Genomic DNA, 19,283 nt, shown 5'->3' with positions numbered 1-19,283 from the left:
CAGTTTCATATGCACCCTAAAACAGACTCTGAAGCAGACCAGAGGAAGGATGGGGGATTTATCTCAGATGATGATAATCCCTTAGAGGAAGCTGGGCAGCAGCCAAGGCCTTTTCCCCCAGACAATTATCAGGCCCTTCTCTCAAAGGCCTTGATCACCCTAGATCTATCAATGACTCTGAACCGATAGAGGATGACAAATCTAAATCTGGAAGGAGAGGAACTAAGGAATATTTCCCTAGTTTTGGGGAAGTAAAAAAAAAATGTTCCATTACCCAAGTACTTTGAGAAGATCATAAAGGATGAATGAGATAAGCTCACTGCCGATCACCAATTCCCAGCCAGTACCAAAAGACTGTATGATATGCCATTGTATGCTATGGAACTGCTAAAGGTCCCCACCATGGATGCACCAGTCGCTGCCCTGCAATCCTCTGATCTCATATCAGAGGATGGCGAAGGAGCCATTCAGGATCAATAGGACAGGAAAATTGAATTTTTAGCCAGAAAGGCCCATGAGGCGTCTGCCCTAACAATTCAACTCACAACCACTGCCAGAGCTTCAGTTGCCTGGACTAAGAAACTAATTCAATTATTGATCGTGGAAGACAGGTGGGTGGCTGAAGGCCTGGGAAGAGTCTTAAAAACGTCATCTTCTTTAGCAGATGCCTCCCTAGACGTTCTCACCTTCTAGGCCAGATCTATGGCAGCCAACACAGCCATTAGAAGAGCCCTATGGCTAAGAGCTTGGAAAGCCAACTTCAGATCCAAATCGGTGTTACTGGCTTATCCCTTCCAAGGTGGCAAACATTTTGGGGAGTGCCTTGATAAAGTGCTGGCAGAAACCAAGGATACTAAATGTTCAATGCCAAGACACAATAAGGACAACAAAGGGTTCTCTGGACCCTCATTCCTTTTGTTCCTTCCATACTCTACTGCAGTTCCAGTCCGACCAAAGGCATACTTCTTGGAACAACACTAGAGGCTCCTTTTGTCTCCAAGGGTGATTCAACCATGCTCCTCAACAGCAACAGTTTAGGGGCAACAAGGGAGACAAGTTCAACAAACCCAGAAAACAATGATTCAGTGGGAGGTCCCCTGCAGCATTTCCTGCCCCACTGGATCCAATCACAACCAGATCCCTGGGTGCTACAGATCATAAAACGGGTATTAAATCGAATTCAAATCCAGACTCAAAGATCGCATCATCCAGTCACTCATGTCATTTTGGGCAGAAAAACTTGGACGAACGAGGGCCATAAATCACCTGGCACAGATTGGAGCAATAGAACCAGTCCCGTCAGACGAGAGCTCTACTGGAGTTTACTCATTATTTTTTACCGCCCCCAAGAGGAACGGGAACTGGCATGCAATTCTCGACCTAAAGTACATCAACAAGCACATCGAGTCCAAACACTTCCGGATGGAGACCCTATGGTCCATCGTAGGTTCCTGGATGTTGGGACTCCACATGACATCGGTGGACCTTACGGAGGCCAATCCATGTGCCAATCCATGTACCAATCCATCAGGCACTTCGAAGATTTCTCCGATTCTCATTCAGGGAGCAACACCTTCAGTTCAAGGCCCTCTCATTCGGTCTGGCATCTGCACCACAGGTGTTTTCAAAAATTCTAGTCACCCTGATGGCACTACTGAGGAGGGACAGTATCCAAATACATCCCTACTTAGAGGACATTCTCATATGTGCCCCCACCGAACTGGAATCATTTCAGATCACCCAGATAGTCATCTCTACCCTAGAAGACCACAGGTATCTTATCAACAAAGAGAAAAGCCACCTACTGCCAAATCAAAGACTGCAGCATCTAGGAATTACATTCGACACTGTTGCCAACACCTTATTTCTTCTAGAGGAAAAGGCAACCAGGCTTTCCAACTTGGTGAGGTCCATGGCCAGATCCAGAGTGGCTCGTCTCATGGCCTTGACCAGGCTGCAAGGCCTGATTATATCATGTATAGAGACCATTCCATGGGCCACTACATGCCAGGTCACTACAATGGCTGCTCAGACCTCATCAGCTGAACATCCTTCACAAAGTGGACAAACCTCTTACCTTGTCCCTCCAGGTCCATCGCAGCCTCAGGTGGTGGACCAAGACGAACCTAACTAAAGGTCAAGAATATCTGCACAAAGATCCAGTGCAGGTATTCACAGATGCCAGCCTCAAGGAACAATTTGCACAAGGAGAGTGGTCACCAGAAGAGAAACAGCTCCACATAAATCTTCTGGAGTTAAGGGCAATTAATAGGGCCCTCCTACATTTTGCCCCATCCTTGCAAGCAAACCATGTGCTCATCAGGACCGACAACGTATCCGCCAAAGCCCACATCAACTGACAGGGTAGGTCCAGGTTATCGCTGGTTCATCAAGAGGCAGAAAGTATTCTTCTATGGGCAGAACAACATCTCTGCTCTCTCCAGGCGGAACACATCAAGGGATTCAGAACATCCAGAACATCCAAGCAGACTGACTGAGTTGACAATCCATTGACGAAGGGGAGTGGTCCCTCAGCTCAGCTGTCTTCCGGATGATAATTGACAGGTACGGAGAACCGTAAGTGTAATTGTTCGCCTCGGGCAGGAATAATCTCCTACCCTTATTCTTTACCAAGTACGCGCACCCAAGAGCGGAGAAGGTGTTGTCTCCAAGGCCCCAGGAACTTTTATATGCCTACCCCATCCTACCCAGAGTACTGAGGAAGATCCGCTGGGAGACAGCCAAGGTAATTCTAATAGCCCCAGACTGGCCACGCTGCCCTTGGTTCCCTACCTTACTGGAACTATACATGCAGGAAATTGGAACACTACCCATGACACTGGACCTGATCCATCAAGGTCCCATTCTCCACCCGGATCCAGGTTGGTTCAGGCTAACCACCTGAAGATTGAAAGGCAATGGCTAGTAGACATGGGGTTGGATTCAGATGTTATCAAAACCATCTTAGGGGCTAGGCGCCCCTCGACCCAGAGGGTCCACAATTACACATGGAAGGCCTTTGTCCGCTGGTGTAGAAGGAAGGATGTTAACCCCCTGGCACCAGATTTACCCAGATTATTAGCCTTTCTTCAGGACGGCTTTGGCAGAAGCTTAGAGCAACCACTCTGCGGAAGCAGATCTCCGCCATCTCTTCTGTCGTCCCTTCCATGGATGCATACTGTCGTGAGCCAGTCTGAGATTGACTCTTCAGAAGATGAGAAGGTGGCAGAACAAGGCCTCACTCCACCTGAAGAGATAGCACAGCAAAGCAGCACAACCTTGGATTGTGCACCGGAACAGCAAGACCAGGTCACTGAACCAAAAGAGGAGCAGAAAAGAGAAAACCTCTCACCTCCAGACTCCTCTCCACAAGTGCAGAAAAGAAGAGGAAAAGAGAGAGTGGCAGAGCAGCAAAGACATCAATCAGCCAGACTTCTATCCAAATACCATAAGTTGTTACAGGAAGGGTCAGAAGCAGAGTTGACGGCTGAGTGGAAACACCTGGCAGATCAGGAGGGTGATATATGTGAAACTGGTCATTGGGTCTTTGTGGGAGCAACGCGATTGCATTCCGGCCGTCACTAACAACCGTGCCTGAGATTCATGCTTTCTTGCCTTTATCCTGAGTAGCTTCTTTGGAGTCCTGTCTTCCATGCTGCTGAACTGTGGAGAAAGCCTGGGAACTGCAGCCAAGACCTTGAGAACGAGGAGCTTGCATCTGTAAGTGAACTTTATTGTGGGTGTTTGGGGAGTTGCCGGCCCTCCCGGCAAGAGCAAAATACGCGTCAGACTCTGCTCCCTCCAGCACCAATACATTGCTGTGTGGGAAGCGGAGACTCAGACCTGCCTGTACGCGACACACACCCATTAGCCAAACATCCTCAAATTAAGGCATTCCTCAAAGGAGTTCTACAATCCAATCCTCTGTTGGTGCACAGATTCCCCACCTGGCATCTCAGTATAGTATTGTCTGCAATTACCAGACCCCTATTCGAACCCTTGCAAGAGGTGTCTCTTCATTTTCTGCACATGAAGTCTCTCTTCCTGGTAGCTATTACATCAACCAAAAGGGAGACTGCAGCCAAGAAATCAGAAGGAGATTGAGACTGGGAAGGGCAGCCGTGAAGGAGCTAGAAAATATTTTGGTGTAAGGATGTGTCACTGGCCACCAAGATTAGATTAATTCATGCCATCGTATTCCCTATTACTATGTATGGGTGTGAAAGCTGGACATTGAAGAAAGCTGATAGGAAGAAAATAATTCACAGAGGTGCTACTGGACTCTTACCCTTTTCTAGTACTGCAGGAAGAAAATAGATTCCTTTGAAAAGTGGTGTTGGACGAGAGTGTTATGGATACCATGGACTGCCAAAAAAACAAATCAGTGGGTTTTAGATCAAATCAAGCCTGAACTGACCCTAGAAGCTAAAATGACTAAACTGAGGCTATTGTGTTTTGGTCACATCATGAGATGACAAGAGTCACTGGAAAAGACAGTCATGCTAGGAAATGTTGAGGGCAGCAGGAAAAGAGGAAGACCCAACAAGAGATGGATTGACTCAATAAAGGAAGCCACAGCCTTCAATTTGCAAGATCTGAGCAAGGCTGTCAAAGATAGGACATTTTGGAGGACTTTCATTCATAGGGTCGCCATGAGTCGGAAGCGACTTGACGGCACTTAACACACACACACACATCATGTCTCCCCTCAGCCGCCTTCTTTCCAAGCTAAACAACCCTAAGTGTTTTAACGCATGCCAGCTTCCCAGATTCTTGGAATTTAACCCATACGGCATTCTCTGTAAACAGCAATTCACACACCAAATGTGCTACACTAAATAAGTGGAAGAAAAAGAAGCACGGCTGCACTATCAGACCCTGTCTGGATCTCCATGCATTCCATGTTGGGTCACAGCTATACATACATAGGCTCTGACTAGGTAATTGAGGGACCCCCTTTTGGCAGAGTTCCCACGTATGCATGTAACTGTGTTCAAACTTAATGCTGAATACACAGAGGTAGGGGCAACTGGCTTCTGGAATTTTGCTTCCCCTTCCATATTCATTATACCCTATCCAGTATCTGAACAGAGCTCATATAATTCATCATCTACAGCATGGTCCCTGACCGTCAGATATAGTCATATCATATCACACAGCATCACAAAATAAAAGATGTAATTTGCTGTCTCCATATTTCCGTCAAGCTCCTCCAAAAGAGGAAATAACACTCTCAGTCCCCTTAGCTTTCTAACTGGCCCCAACCAATCGTCTAACTTCACTAAATCTTGTGTTACCAATTTCAAAGCTTAGTTTGTTGCACTGCTTATTCTGTAGGAACCTGCAAATTTATGTGATATGAATTGTCATGTTGCTTCATGGTAAAATTTTAGAATAACGCTTTTCAGCATCAATATCATAAAAATCAAGCTGAAAACTATACGTTGTTGCACAACAGTAATTATGTCAAATGGAAAGGGTGTCCTTTTTAGCTCAGTTTCACTAATTTGTAAGAGTAAAAACATTACAGAACTAATTATTGTAATAAGGGGTAGCATTACTCCTTTAATAAATATATAAAATTAAGGGATAATAGTAAATTCATGCAGTTTACGAGGCAATAATCTGGTAACCAAATCATGCATATTCTGTCAGACCCCGATTAAAAACAGAGGGTGGATACTGCTATATCCTTATTATACTGCAAGTGTTTTAACTACATTTAAAATGATTGTTAAAAGTTTTAAACTTGCAGTCAGTTATTGTTAAGAGAGACATCTGTTAGTCTAGATATGGATTTAAAGCTGATGAAGTGTTTTATATTCCAAGAAAAAAAGAATAGCATTTTTTTCAGACTATCTTGACCCCAGAGACTCCTACCTTCCTGTTCAACAAATATATTCAATAATGTTTTTTCTTAAAACTTGCTGAATAATATATTCCAATATTTTTAATACTGCAGCGTCCATTTGCTATACATCAAACATCAATATGAAATTATAAATCTAAGAAAGAAAAAAGGCAAAAGGTATACACTGGTTGAAAAAAATATTGAACTGTGAACACATTCATTGGACTCTTGAAGAATGTGTTTGAATCAGTTATTGTTTGAGTAGACAACGCCATCTTGTTTCTTTAATACTCTCATTTGAGATTTGTTTCTGTCTATAAACCAAAGGCAAATGATGCCACCCAATAGGCCACCTGAGAGGTAAATATTCAAACACAGCCCTACTCTGAACCGAGCAATAGAGGTACCATGACCTCACTCTTCCAGGGATGGAACCACAATTGGAGTGAAGTGAGAATTTTACCATCTGCAGGCAGCTGCTGTTTAGCTACCAATATGGCAACAGAAATCTTACCACAGCCACACCACAAACTTCTGAGGCTTTTTTCCCTCTCAGGAGGAGTATACATCAGGTTGAGAAATAAAGTTAGTTCACTGGCAATAAAGAAAGTGCCAATTCAGACATGCAACAGCAACACAGGGTGGTAAGGGAAGACAGAATCCACAAGGAAACTACTATCACTCACAAAATCTGAAATCCCGCAGTTAGCTCAGGGTGTGATGTAGTTTATTCAGAATATTTGTACACTGCCTGTCTGTACACTTGGTCCTCAAGCAAGTAAATTTGATGGTATCAGAAGAATGAGGATATGCCTAAACTAAACCAAAAATAGTTTAGGCATAACCTCCTTCTTAATCACTGTTTTCATGGCAAAAGTCATAAATAGCACCCCATCATACACTAAAATGGAAGCCCAAGACTTACTACCTGAGTTACACCTGCAGAATTTATTAGAGGATGGAATACTATTAAACCTTCCAAACAACACCACTAATGACAAGGCATTCAAATACACAAGAATAAATGCCCTTCTATACTTTGGAAGGGATAATTCAAACAAGTAGTTTGGCATTTTAATCAGGGGAAGAATACCACGTGAAAAGGGTGAATTTAGGTGTATCCACTACCTCTTCTATCCATCAATGTAAAACCAGATCGTCTTACTCATTTGTCGCCAAGGACTTCACCTAGTACTTTTTCTCTGAGATTATCAAGGACACTTGACCTGTATTGCTAAACACTTAATGGCATACATGAAGGCTTTGAGGAGACAAATAGCACACACAGAATGGAATTGTTTAGCCGCTATAGCAAGATCAACAGCTTCCTTGACTTGCACAATGGTCCTAGGCTCAGAAATGGGGAAGAGACACCCTGCTAGTGCCATATCCTACATGGTAAGCATTCCATTATTTATGAGATCCTACACAGCACTGTGCAGCTGCTACCACAAATTTCCTCCTCTTTATCAAAGAGTCTTTCTTCCAGTCAACATTCTTAATGGCTTTGGGGGGGGGGGGTCCTGTAGATGGGAGCGATGACACAGAATACAAAAGATCAGTCCAGGTATCCACTACTAGTGAGACTAATGGGATCAGGCAAAATATCCAGATGAACAGCTGAAGACTGACAGGGTTTGAGTGGGGTAACTCTTCCTATCACAATCTGACAATTGGATCAGGAAAAATTCTTCACATCTACAATGTTACCCATTCTTCATGCTGGTATTTATACATTTAAGCAGCACTGGATTTTCAAAAACACAGCTTGTCATTTCAATGATAGCTTTATCGTTCTTTTCCATGCTGCCACACTAATCTACTTTGGTTAAAGCAAAAGGCAGTAAACTTGCTGGGTTCGATCCTATCTTTCCACTGGCTTTTCTGGTGGCTTATCATTCTTGTTAAAAAATGCAAAAATGCCTCTTAAACCAGTTTAAAACCAGTTTAAAACAATACAATCTAAAATCCAACTTATACAGAACAGTGGTACTAAGAATCATTAAAACAATAACAAGGGCCATATTATTTACCATCAGAGTCTCCCAAAAACAGGAGAATTTTGGCATGCAGCCAAAAGATAACAATGCTAGCAATGAATGAATGTGCCCAGAGAAGAAATTCCATTATCATCTGACAACCCCGTTGCCTAGCTTTTAAAGGCCTCTGATGACAATCAAGAAGATGGACAGATTCACAGTAGAGCTACGGATGTTACAGGTGCATGTGGGTAAGAAAATGATCCCCCCCCCCAGTCTTTTAAAAGGAAGACTTAATCATAAGAATTTGCAAGTAAATGATTATTTTTCCTAACTTTTAAGATATGCTCTACAATAACAACAATGAACACAAATGGAATCACGTATGTGGGAATCTCCCCCAAGCACTGATGAGAGAAAAGATTTTTGGGTCCTACTTAGTAAAAGTATGCTAGGTTTTCATTTATCTCACTCCAATTCATCCCAAATCAACTAACCCCAGGGTCTTTGGCTAGAATGGCAGCAAACAAAGAGAATTGCCAGATCCCTTAGAAACAATTGCAAACTATGAAAAAAAAAAAGCCAATTTACAAAATGCAACAATACTGCACATTACATTTGGTCTAAGCCACGGGTCGCAAAAGTACTGCTCCCAAGCCGCATGCGGCTCTTTGAGCTCTTTCCAGTCCCACCCAGCTGGCCGGCGGGGGTTTGAAGCGCTTCCCGCCCCTTCCAACTTCCCCGAACTTCCAAGGGCCCTCCTGGTTTCCAGCCCCACCCCTTTCCTCTCCGACGGGTGGTCTGGTTGGGGGGCCGTCTGGTGTCCGTCTGGGCCCGGCTTCCGGCCGGCCGGCCCGAGAGCTACCTCCCCCCGGGGCCTCCTCTAGGCCGCCCTGCTTTGGCTCCCCTCTCCCTTGTTGTAAGGGCCGCCTGGTGCTGGAGCTGTCGGTGTCTGCGCGCCGGCCCGCTGGGGCGTTGCCCTGCCCCGGGTCGCTCCTGGCCTCGCCTCTCAGCCCCGGTATGCTGGCCGGGATAATGCCTTTCCGGCCTGCCCTCCCGTCGGGAATGGCTGTCGGGGGGCCCGTCACTCGCCCCTCCCTGCTCGGCCCGGCATCGCGGCTTGGCTCCGTCAACGCCGCGCTCCTGCCGTGCTGCGCCACCTGTTCCCCGGGCTCGGAGGTAAGTGGGGCGCGGGGCCCGGCAGTGTCCGCCCGGGGCAGTCCTGGGTTGGGTCTTGAGGGAAGGTAGGAAGGAGCCCAGGCAGGGGCGAGGAGGAGGAGGTCTTGGATTTGCCACTCAGATGCACATTTTCCCCATCCAGATTCTCAAAACTCTGCATGGGGGTTATTGGCCATTTGTGAATGGGAGATTTGGCATTGGATTTGCCACTCAGATGCACAACTCAACAATAAGCCCCCCTGCAGAGTTTTGAGAATGCAGATGGGGAAAATGTACAGTGTCAGTCATTGTCATGATTTAATTTTATGGATGCCTTACTTACTTTTTTCCCTCCTCAGAGGCCATGTCTACCCACAGGCTTTCTTGTTGGTAGACCTGGACTCCGAGGAGGGGAAAAAGTCCCCCTTCAGAGGCCAGGTCTACCAATTGGCTTCTATGGGCCTCCGGAGGCCAGGTCTACTGCCAAGAAAGCCAATGGGTAGACCTGGCCTCCCAATGGGACTCAGCCGGAGGCCAGGTCTACCAATAGGCTTTTATGGCTGTAGACCAGGCCTCCAGACGAGGACTCCAGACAGGGAGGGGGAAATGGCAGGGACTTACAATTTAATTTTTATCAATAAAAAAGATCACTATTAAGTATGATATCAAGTTTTATTCAGTGTACCTATAGTTTAATTAAGACTTAAAACTTTAATTAAAGTTTATTAAGTTAATAAACAGTATACCTACCTATATAGTTTAAGTTTAAGAAATTTGGCTCTCAAAAGAAATCTCAATCGTTGTACTGTTAATATTTGGCTCTTTTGACTAATGAGTTTGCCGACCCCTGGTCTAAGCATACACAGCAATAAATGATTCCTTCATGAATCATTCTTGGGATGCAGTGAAAATAAAGTATAAATATGGTTTTCTTTTTAAAAACTCAAAGTCAAAAACTTTGTTTTCTGTTTACCTTTATAATGTGCATGTAAAGTATTGTCAAGTCACAGCCAAATTACGGCAACCCAGAAGGGTTTTCAAGGCAAGACACCAACAGAGGTGGTTTGCCATTGCCTTCCTCTGCATAGAGACCCTGGTATTCCTTAGTGGTCTCCCATCCAAATATTTGCCAGGGTCGACCCTTCTTAGCTTCCGAGATCTGACAATCAGGCTAGCCTGGGCCATCCAGGTCAGAGCCCTTTTATTACAGTAAAGCTAAAAATAGGCAAAGGACAAGCAAGGACTTGCAGGGAGGAATCTCATCTTCCCCTTCCCCATTATTTCCTCTTTCCCAGCCCTGAAAGCCCCTAAGGCCTCTCCCTTTTCCTGCTTCCTTCTCTCCTTTCCGCCAACCAGCCAATCTAACTTTATCTGTCCCCTCCCCCACCTTCTGCTTTGCCTCTTTCCTTCCCCTGGCAGCTTTGATCTAGGAAAACTCTGCAAGATTCCAGCCACTGGGTTGGACCTAGTTACTCCATGCCAGCTGCCATGCGAGGCCCATGTGTTAGCTGTTGGGCTGGGCCGGGCCCGGTTCTGTGGTGAACAACCTGCAAGGACTTGTAGGGGTAACCTCCATTTCTCCTGTATCCCCTCACCACTCTTTAACTCCTCCTGGCAACCTTCATAACCTCAATGTACCATGCTTCCTTTTCTCCTTCCCATCCACCTTTTATCTGCCCCATTGTCAGCTACATTTTTATTTACTTCAAATATTCCTCACCTTTCTCACCAATGTGTAGTCAAAGCAGCTAATAACATTCTTGTCTCTTCCATTTTATCCTAACATCAACCCTGTGAGATAGGTTAGGTTGAGAATTTGTAACTGGCCATGGTCACCCAGTTGGCTTTCATGGAGAATGGGGATTTGAGCCTGGATCTCCAAGATCCTAGTCTGAAACTCTAACCACCACTCCACCCCATGTGGTGGTGTGAGAGATCCCCTCTCTCTGAGTTTACTTCTCCAAATCAAATGTTCAGACGTTGATAAAGAAACAAAGGATTTATTGAAGACATCAGGAGATGAGACAGGCACAGGTAGAAAGCTGCAAGTGAGGGGCTATTCGGGTTTACAGAATATATTGACTCCAGGGCACTGGGGCACTGGGGTTCACACTTATTGTTATGGGAAGTTACAAGCTTGGCATAATACAAAACATCAGACGAGTCCCAGGAAGTCTGGTGAAGCTATCACACTTCCAAGGCCGCACCGGCCTGAGGGAGTACTGACAGGAAGAACAGCGGGGGGGAAGATACTAGGGGCAATCAGGCCTGGCGCCTGAGACCAGAAGGTGTGAACTGCTTTTACGAGTTCACTGATAACAAAGCAAAAGCAGGTGATGGAAAGCAGAGACACATAGACAGAGACCCTCACATTCTGCCCCCCTTAAGGCCCCCCTCCAGGGTTCTCGAGAGGGCGAGGCTTATCGGGATAAGCGAGGTGGAATTCTCGGATCAAGCGAGGGGCCGCCATGTGGGGTGCGGCCACCCACTCGTCGTGAGCGGACCCAAGGTTTTTCCACCGAACAAAGTAAAACAGTTTCCCTTTCTTCCATTTGGAATCTAAAACCTTGGATATTTCCAAATGGGTATCTCCCCCTACCACGGTAGGAATCTCGTGTGCGGGGGGGGGGGTGGAACTGGGGAGCTGGCACATAAGGTTTGAGAAGGCTTATATGAAAGACTGGATGGACCCCCTTGAGGGTCTTTGGGAGTTCCAGTTCCACGGTAACCTCATTGATTACTCTGGTAATAGGGAAAGGTCCCACATAACGGTCGCTCAATTTTTTGCAGGGACGCAGAGAGCGGAGGTTTTTAGTGGACAGATAGACTTGCTCTCCCACCTTAAGTTCCCATCCCAGAGATCGGTGCTTGTCTGCCTGTTCCTTGTACTTGCTTTTTGCCCTCTCAAGATTCTTGAGCAGCCATGGCCAGGTAGATTTGACTACCTGAATCCACTCCTGAAGATCAGGGGTGGACTGGAGCTCTGGCGTGACGGGAGCGGAACCGAAAGGACCGAATTCCGTCCCGTATATTACTTGGAAGGGACTAAAGCCGGTAGAGGAATGAGGCGCATTGTTGTACGCATATTCGGCAAATGGCAGCAGGTCGACCCAGTCGTCCTGGTGGAAATTTACATAGCAGCGCAAATAACATTCTACCACCGCGTTTACTCGTTCCGTTTGACCATCCGTCTGGGGGTGATAGGCGGAAGAAAGGCCCTGTTCCTCCACCCCCATTAGCTTCAGGAAGGCTCGCCAAAATTTGGCAACAAACTGGACCCCCCGGTCGGAGAGGACCTTCCTCGGGATCGAGTGTAGCCTGAGGACGTGTGTGACGAACAGTTTAGCCAAGCCCTGGGCTGAAGGAAGACCTGCACATGGAACGAAATGGACCTGTTTGGAAAAGAGGTCCGTGATTACCCAGAGAACCGTCTTTCCCCGACTTGGAGGTAGGTCGGTGATAAAATCCATGGCGATGACTTCCCAGGGTCGGGAGGGGTTCTCAAGCGGTTTGAGGAGCCCTGGGGGTTTTCCCATCCGTCTTTTGGCTGTGGCGCAAGTGGGGCAGCTGCGCACGTACAGCTCCACATCGGATCTCATACCGGGCCACCAAAACTGCCTCCGTACCAGGTGAAGAGTTTTTATGAAACCAAAATGACCCGCCAACCTGGCACCATGTACAAGTCCCAATACCTCTTTGCGAAGGGAGGATGGGACATATAGTTTTCCCCCTTGCACCCACCAGGTGTTGGTTCGTTCCAAGCCCGTGGGGAGGAGATGGTGCTCCTCCTCCTGTAAGGAGGCGTCCCGGAGTCGCTGTTGGAAGGCTTCCGGGATACCTTTGAGCGTAGGGGGGGTGTCAGGTTGTTGGGCTTGGGACCGGGTAGTGACGGCTAAGCTGGGAACCTCCCCTCGCTGCTCGGGAGTGAACAGGGAGTCGACTGGGCGATCGAACTCGTTGCGATACTGGGGAAGTCGTGACAAAGCGTCAGCTAGGGCATTCTCTTTGCCAGGGACATGCTTGAGGGTGAACCGGAATTTTGCGAAGAATTGGGCCCACCGAATTTGTTTGGCGTTGAGCTTTCTAGCTCCCTTGAGAGCCTCGAGATTCTTGTGATCGGTACACACTTCAAACGGCAGTTCAGCACCTTCTAAAAAGTGCCTCCATATGGTGAGGGCATGTTTGACCGCCGCCGCCTCCTTCTCCCAAATAGCCCAGTTGATTTCGGACTGGGAAAACTTCTTGGAGAAGTAGGCGCAAGGTCTCAACCGCCCCCCTTCATCCCTCTGCAATAGGGCCCCGCCCATGGCCACATCCGAGGCATCCACTTGCACCACAAAAGGCTTGGTGCAATCCGGGTGGGCCAAAACGGGTTCGGATGAAAAAAGCAGCTTTAAACGTTCAAAAGCATGCTGGCACTGGGGGGACCATTGCAAACGGGCTGAGGGAAGCGCGGCGCTAGCCCCCTTGTCCTTGGTACGCAACAGGGCAGTGAGGGGAAGCGCAACTTGGGCAAAGTTGGGAATGAAGTTGCGGTAAAAGTTAGCGAATCCCAAAAACTGCTGAAGCTGGCGGCGGGTAGTGGGGGGTTCCCAATCCCACACCGCCTGGACCTTTGCGGGGTCCATTTCTAACCCTTGGTGGGAAATCACGTACCCAAGAAATGTAATGGAAGGTTGGTGGAACTCACATTTGGACACCTTAGCATATAGTTTGTGCTCCCGCAGCCGCTGGAGCACTTCTCGCACTAGGCGCACATGTTCTTCCATGGTTTCAGAGTAAATAAGGATGTCATCGAGAAATACCACCACCCCCCGAAACAGCAAATCATGCAAAACCTCATTAATTAATTGCATAAACACACTGGGAGCCCCCGAAAGTCCGAAAGGCATGACTAGGTATTCAAACATTCCAAAACAGCTGGAAAAGGCTGTTTTGGGTTCGTCTCCTTCTTTAATGCGAATGCGGTGGTATGCTTCCACTAAGTCCAGTTTGGTGAAGATTCGGCCCTCCTTTAATTGTGCTAGAAGGTCGGGAATAAGAGGGAGAGGGTAAGCGTTAGACTGGGTGACGGCGTTTAGCCTACGAAAGTCAATGCACAGTCTTAAATCTCCCGTCTTTTTCTTCACAAAGAAGGCTGGGGCCGAATAAGGAGCCTTGGAAGGGCGTATGAAACCCCTCGCCAAGTTGGCATCCAGATAGTCTCGTAACACCGCCTTTTCACTAGGGCTCATGGGATAAACCTTCCCTTTAGACAGTTTGCCTTCCCCCACAATTTCGATGGCGCAGTCCGTCTCTCTGTGGGGGGGTAGTTCGTCACATTCCCTAACATCAAAGACGTCCGCAAACTGCGAGTATTCAGTGGGCAGTTGAGGAGAAACGGTGGCCGGGGGGGGTGACCCTACCACAGCGGCGGCCGGAGACCGGACAACCCGTTCCTTGTCATGTAATCTACAGGGGTTTTCGGGAAACGAGAGCACCCGTTCAACCCAGTCGATGGACGGGTTGTGTCCCCGTAGCCAGTTCATCCCTAATACCACCGGGGTTACTATAGGGGCGATGGTAAAATACAAGCGTTCCCAATGTTCCCCCACGGACATAATCACGGCTGCAGTTCTGTGGGTCACCGGGCCCCGTTTAAAATCACTCCCGTCCATTTGGGAAAAGCGGAGGGGTCCCGGAAGCCGCTTGCGCCGGACTCCCAGTTTCTTGGCTGTGTCCTCACTAATCATGGTGCGGGCACACCCCGAGTCAACCAAAGCGGGGAATTCTAAACTGGGACCCCCTTTTGGTAGGGAAAGGTGAACACGCACATATACATTGTCCTCTTGGGCGCTTACCATCGGTGGAGCTCCTTGCACAACAACCGGGGCGGTCTGCTGCGGAGCCCCCTCTACAGCAGACCGACGGCGTTTTTTGCCGGCTGTTCCCACTCTTCCTCCTCGCTGGAAGAGGGGGAAGGAGTGGTGGCGGTCGGGGACCCGTCCGAATCAAAAGTGGTACTTGTAATCCGGGACCCCGTCGGGCCAGTAGAAGTGGAGGCTCCGTCCTGGGGGCGCGCATGGAGAGCGGAGGGTGCGCCGGAACGTCGGCCCGGCGGTCCGCTCCTGTGGCGGGGCTGGTCCTCGGCAGTCGCCTTCTGTGGTTCAGTCGGGGCTTGGCGCGGGGGGTTGGGACGGCCCGAACGAGAGGGGCACTGTGACGCAAAGTGTCCCTTACCTCCGCAGGTCAGGCAGACACCGGTCTCAAAACGCTTACGGCGTTCAGCAGCCGAGGGACCCCCGCTGCCCCCCAGTCGGAAGTCTCGGCCCCGGTCGCTCCGGGGTCTCGGGTCTCGTCCAATGCGTTGTTTGGACAAGGTCAAAAGTTGTTTGCGATTCTCGATGTCGGCAGCGTGGCGAACCCAGCCTTCCACATCCGGGGGGTTCCCTTGCATGAAGGCCCAATGTTGGAGGTCCGGGTTGAGGCCCTCCCTGAAACACTGTACCAAAGTGGCCTCACTCCAGTCCAGAATTCGGCTGGCCAGTGACTGGAACTCACTTGCATACTGCGCCACCGACTTGGTCCCTTGGCGCAGTTGCATCAGGGAGGCTTTAGCCCGCTCTCCCAGAGTCGGGTCCTCAAAGCGGTTTCGGAGTGCTACCATAAACTCGTCCAGGGTTCGCAGCACCGGTGAGCGGAGTTCATACTGCAGCACCATCCAGGCGGCCGCCTCTCCTTGCAGTAAGGAAGCCACGTACTGCACCCGGGACTCCTCGGAGGTGAAGGTTCGGCCTTGTTCTCGCATAAAAATGTCCACTTGGACCATGAAAAAGGTCAACTGGTCCCCTGAACCGTCATACGTGACTTTCAGGTCCCGACGGGACGGGAGGCTAGGAGGCGCGGGAGGGGCTGCCGGTGCTCCGTCCGGGAGATTGCCGGCGGGCGGTTGCACTTTCAGCGCGTCCAGGGCCGCTGCCATCTCACCCATCACACGCTGCATGGTTTCCATCTGCTCCTGCATAGCTTGGCGATCCTCCTGCCACTGCTTGCGTTCTTCCTCCATCAGGGCCTCCTTGCGTGCCGGGTCCCCTTCGAGTCCCGTGCTGGGGAAGGCCAACCGGCGATCCTTCGCCGCGGTTCGGGAGAGAGACCAACCCTTGGGGGAGTCCAGCCAATTGTTGAAAAGTCCTCGGGGACGTCCGTCCCGGCCTTGGTCGGGGATGGGATCCCTAGGCTTCTTTGGCTTGGCACCCTCCTCCTTGGGGTCCGGTTTCTCCGGCACCACCGGTTCGTTCGGTGCATCGGGGGTAGTAGGGGTGTTTTCCTCGTCGCCTTGCATTCTGTCCCAAAAGGTACAGCAGCAGTCCGAGAGGCAATGACTTGCAGCTTAATGTGAGAGATCCCCTCTCTCTGAGTTTACTTCTCCAAATCAAATGTTCAGACGTTGATAAAGAAACAAAGGATTTATTGAAGACATCAGGAGATGAGACAGGCACAGGTAGAAAGCTGCAAGTGAGGGGCTATTCGGGTTTACAGAATATATTGACTCCAGGGCACTGGGGCACTGGGGTTCACACTTATTGTTATGGGAAGTTACAAGCTTGGCATAATACAAAACATCAGACGAGTCCCAGGAAGTCTGGTGAAGCTATCACACTTCCAAGGCCGCACCGGCCTGAGGGAGTACTGACAGGAAGAACAGCGGGGGGGAAGATACTAGGGGCAATCAGGCCTGGCGCCTGAGACCAGAAGGTGTGAACTGCTTTTACGAGTTCACTGATAACAAAGCAAAAGCAGGTGATGGAAAGCAGAGACACATAGACAGAGACCCTCACAGGTGGCTGCTTTGGAGAAGCAGCAAGCAGCTGGTCCTCGGTGGGTCATGCAAGTCAGGTGGTAGTAAATTGCCCATTGCCTGCTGCTGGCCTAACCCCATGAGTCCTCCCCTGAAAAGAGCCCTGCTCCCTCCCCCCTTTTACTCACATCAAGGCTAACAATACTGTGTGGTTGCCTAGCAACAGCCACAGAGTACATTCATTTCTTAAAGCTACAGAATCTGCTTCTATTATTGAAGGGGGGGGGTTAACCCACTCCCAATGGTGTTTTTGTTTTGTTTTAGATTGCAGACTTTTCTGCAACCTGGGACTTTTCTCTAGTTTGTAAAAAGATCTGTTTTGTCTATCCATGGCTCTGATCTCTAGATCAAAGTATCCACAGATGGGGACATGTTGACACATTGATTTTGGGTATTCAGGTAAATATACTGCAAACAAGTAACTACAAACAAAAGGTGGAATCCAACCAGCTTTTTTGCTGTCAAAAAAGGAGGGAAAAGTCCCATTTGACCATCAAGAAAGCTATGCTGAGAGCAATGGGATCTGCATGGACAAAAGGCATATGGGATGGGGTGTGTACTAAGGAGAGGAATTAGGTGAGGTTGAGAGATAAGGTTAGCTGGATCCAACTCAAATTGTTTTTGTTTTTCTTGATACAGTAACAGGAATCCCAATTTTAAACACTGGATTGTATCCTCCCACTCTATTCAACTAAGAGCAGTGCATTCTGGCGTCACATTTTTTCAGCACAAGGCCAGTGGCATCAATGCAAGGTGGAAACTCTTGTGGCAATGAGACACACCTTGTAGTAAAATAGCAGACCACATAGTGGTAGGATACAAACTATTATGATGCCATATGTGCCAACCACGTAGGCACAACATTATATTTTGTAACACTGTACAGCCATGAAAAAGAAATCTGAATTGGAACCACAACACTGGAGAAGGGAGGATTTAACTTTTCTCTCCCTCACCATTTCTCTGATCAAACTCCCCCTACCTGTCCAGCGGACAAAAAAAGCAAGTATCCATATTCGGCTTGTCTTTTGCTCTCTACTGTGGCTTAGAGCAGTAGGAAGGGAAAGTATTTCAAGGGAAAAGCACACAAGGAAAATTAAATCTTCCATCTCCCCATATGATAGCACTAATACAGGTTCTGCACCAGCACAGCTTTTAGGAACAAACATATTTGAAGTGGTCCAAACCCACTTCATTTAGAAGTATGTTTAATTGGTCCAAAATGTATTGTCATGTTTGTATATGAGTTAAAGGCTATGGTAACTGAAGACGTAAAGTTGTTACTTTCTATCCATTCCTAGCTGGGTTTTAACTTAGGAACACCTATGGCTCACGGTTTTAAGAACCACTACTACCACCAGTACATACGCCACATTCAATAGCACTCTCGCCATCTCCTTTCTTTCTGTCCATACTTTGTGTTATACTCACAGAAGACATTGAAATATTTACTTTTAAATAAATTCCATGGACACACGTAAGAAGAGCCCTGCTAGTGGCCAACCAGTTCCTCTTCAGGTCCAACAATAGGGCTCAGGCCTTCCCCAGATGTTGCCTCCTGGCACTGGTATTCAGTGGTTTACTGCCTCTGAACATGGGGGTTCTTCCCTTAATTACCATGGCTAGTAGCCATGAGTCTGTCTAATCTCCTTTTAAAGGGATCTATGCCTGTGGCCATCACTACATCCTCTGGCAGTAAATTCCACATTTTAATCACTCTCTGTGTAAAGAAGTATTTCCTTTTGTCCGTCCTGAATTTACCACCAATCAGCCCCTGAATTCTAGTATTTTGGGGAGAGGGAGAAAAAGTTATCTTTGTCAACTCTCTCCACACCATGCATAATTTTATAAACTTCTATCATGTTCCCTCTTAGTCGTCTCTTTTCTAAACTGAGAAGTCCCACACTCTTCAGCTTTTCTTCATAGGGAAAGTGCTCCAATCCCCTAATCATTTTGGTTGCCCTTGTGTCCTTTTTCCAGCTCTGTGATGTCTTTTTTGAGATACAGTGGCCAGAACTGCACAAAATAGTCCAAAGGATGCTGCACCATAGATCAATACAGGGGAATATTGGCCATTTTATTTTCAATTGCTTTCCTAATAATCCCCAACATAGTTTTCCTTTTTCAGTGCTGTGGCACACTGGGTTGACACTTACATTGAGCTATCCACTACAACCCCAAGATCTTTTCCCCTCCCAATCTCAGCGAGTTCAGACCACATACTTGAACTCGGGATTTTTGTTCCAATGTGCATCACCTTACACTTACCAACATTGAACTTCATATGCCACATTGCTGCCCACTCACCCAATTTGTGAGAGCCTCCTGGAGCTCTTCACAGTCAGTCTTAGTTTTCACCATCCTGAAAAATTCTGTATCATCTGCAAACTTGGGCACTACACTGCCCACCCCTGGTTCTAGATCATTTATGAGCAAATTATATAGTACAGGTCCCAAT

Source organism: Euleptes europaea, chromosome 10 (assembly GCF_029931775.1).
Source record: "Euleptes europaea isolate rEulEur1 chromosome 10, rEulEur1.hap1, whole genome shotgun sequence".
NCBI classification, from domain to species: domain Eukaryota; kingdom Metazoa; phylum Chordata; class Lepidosauria; order Squamata; family Sphaerodactylidae; genus Euleptes; species Euleptes europaea.
This window is presented reverse-complemented; position numbering follows the sequence as displayed.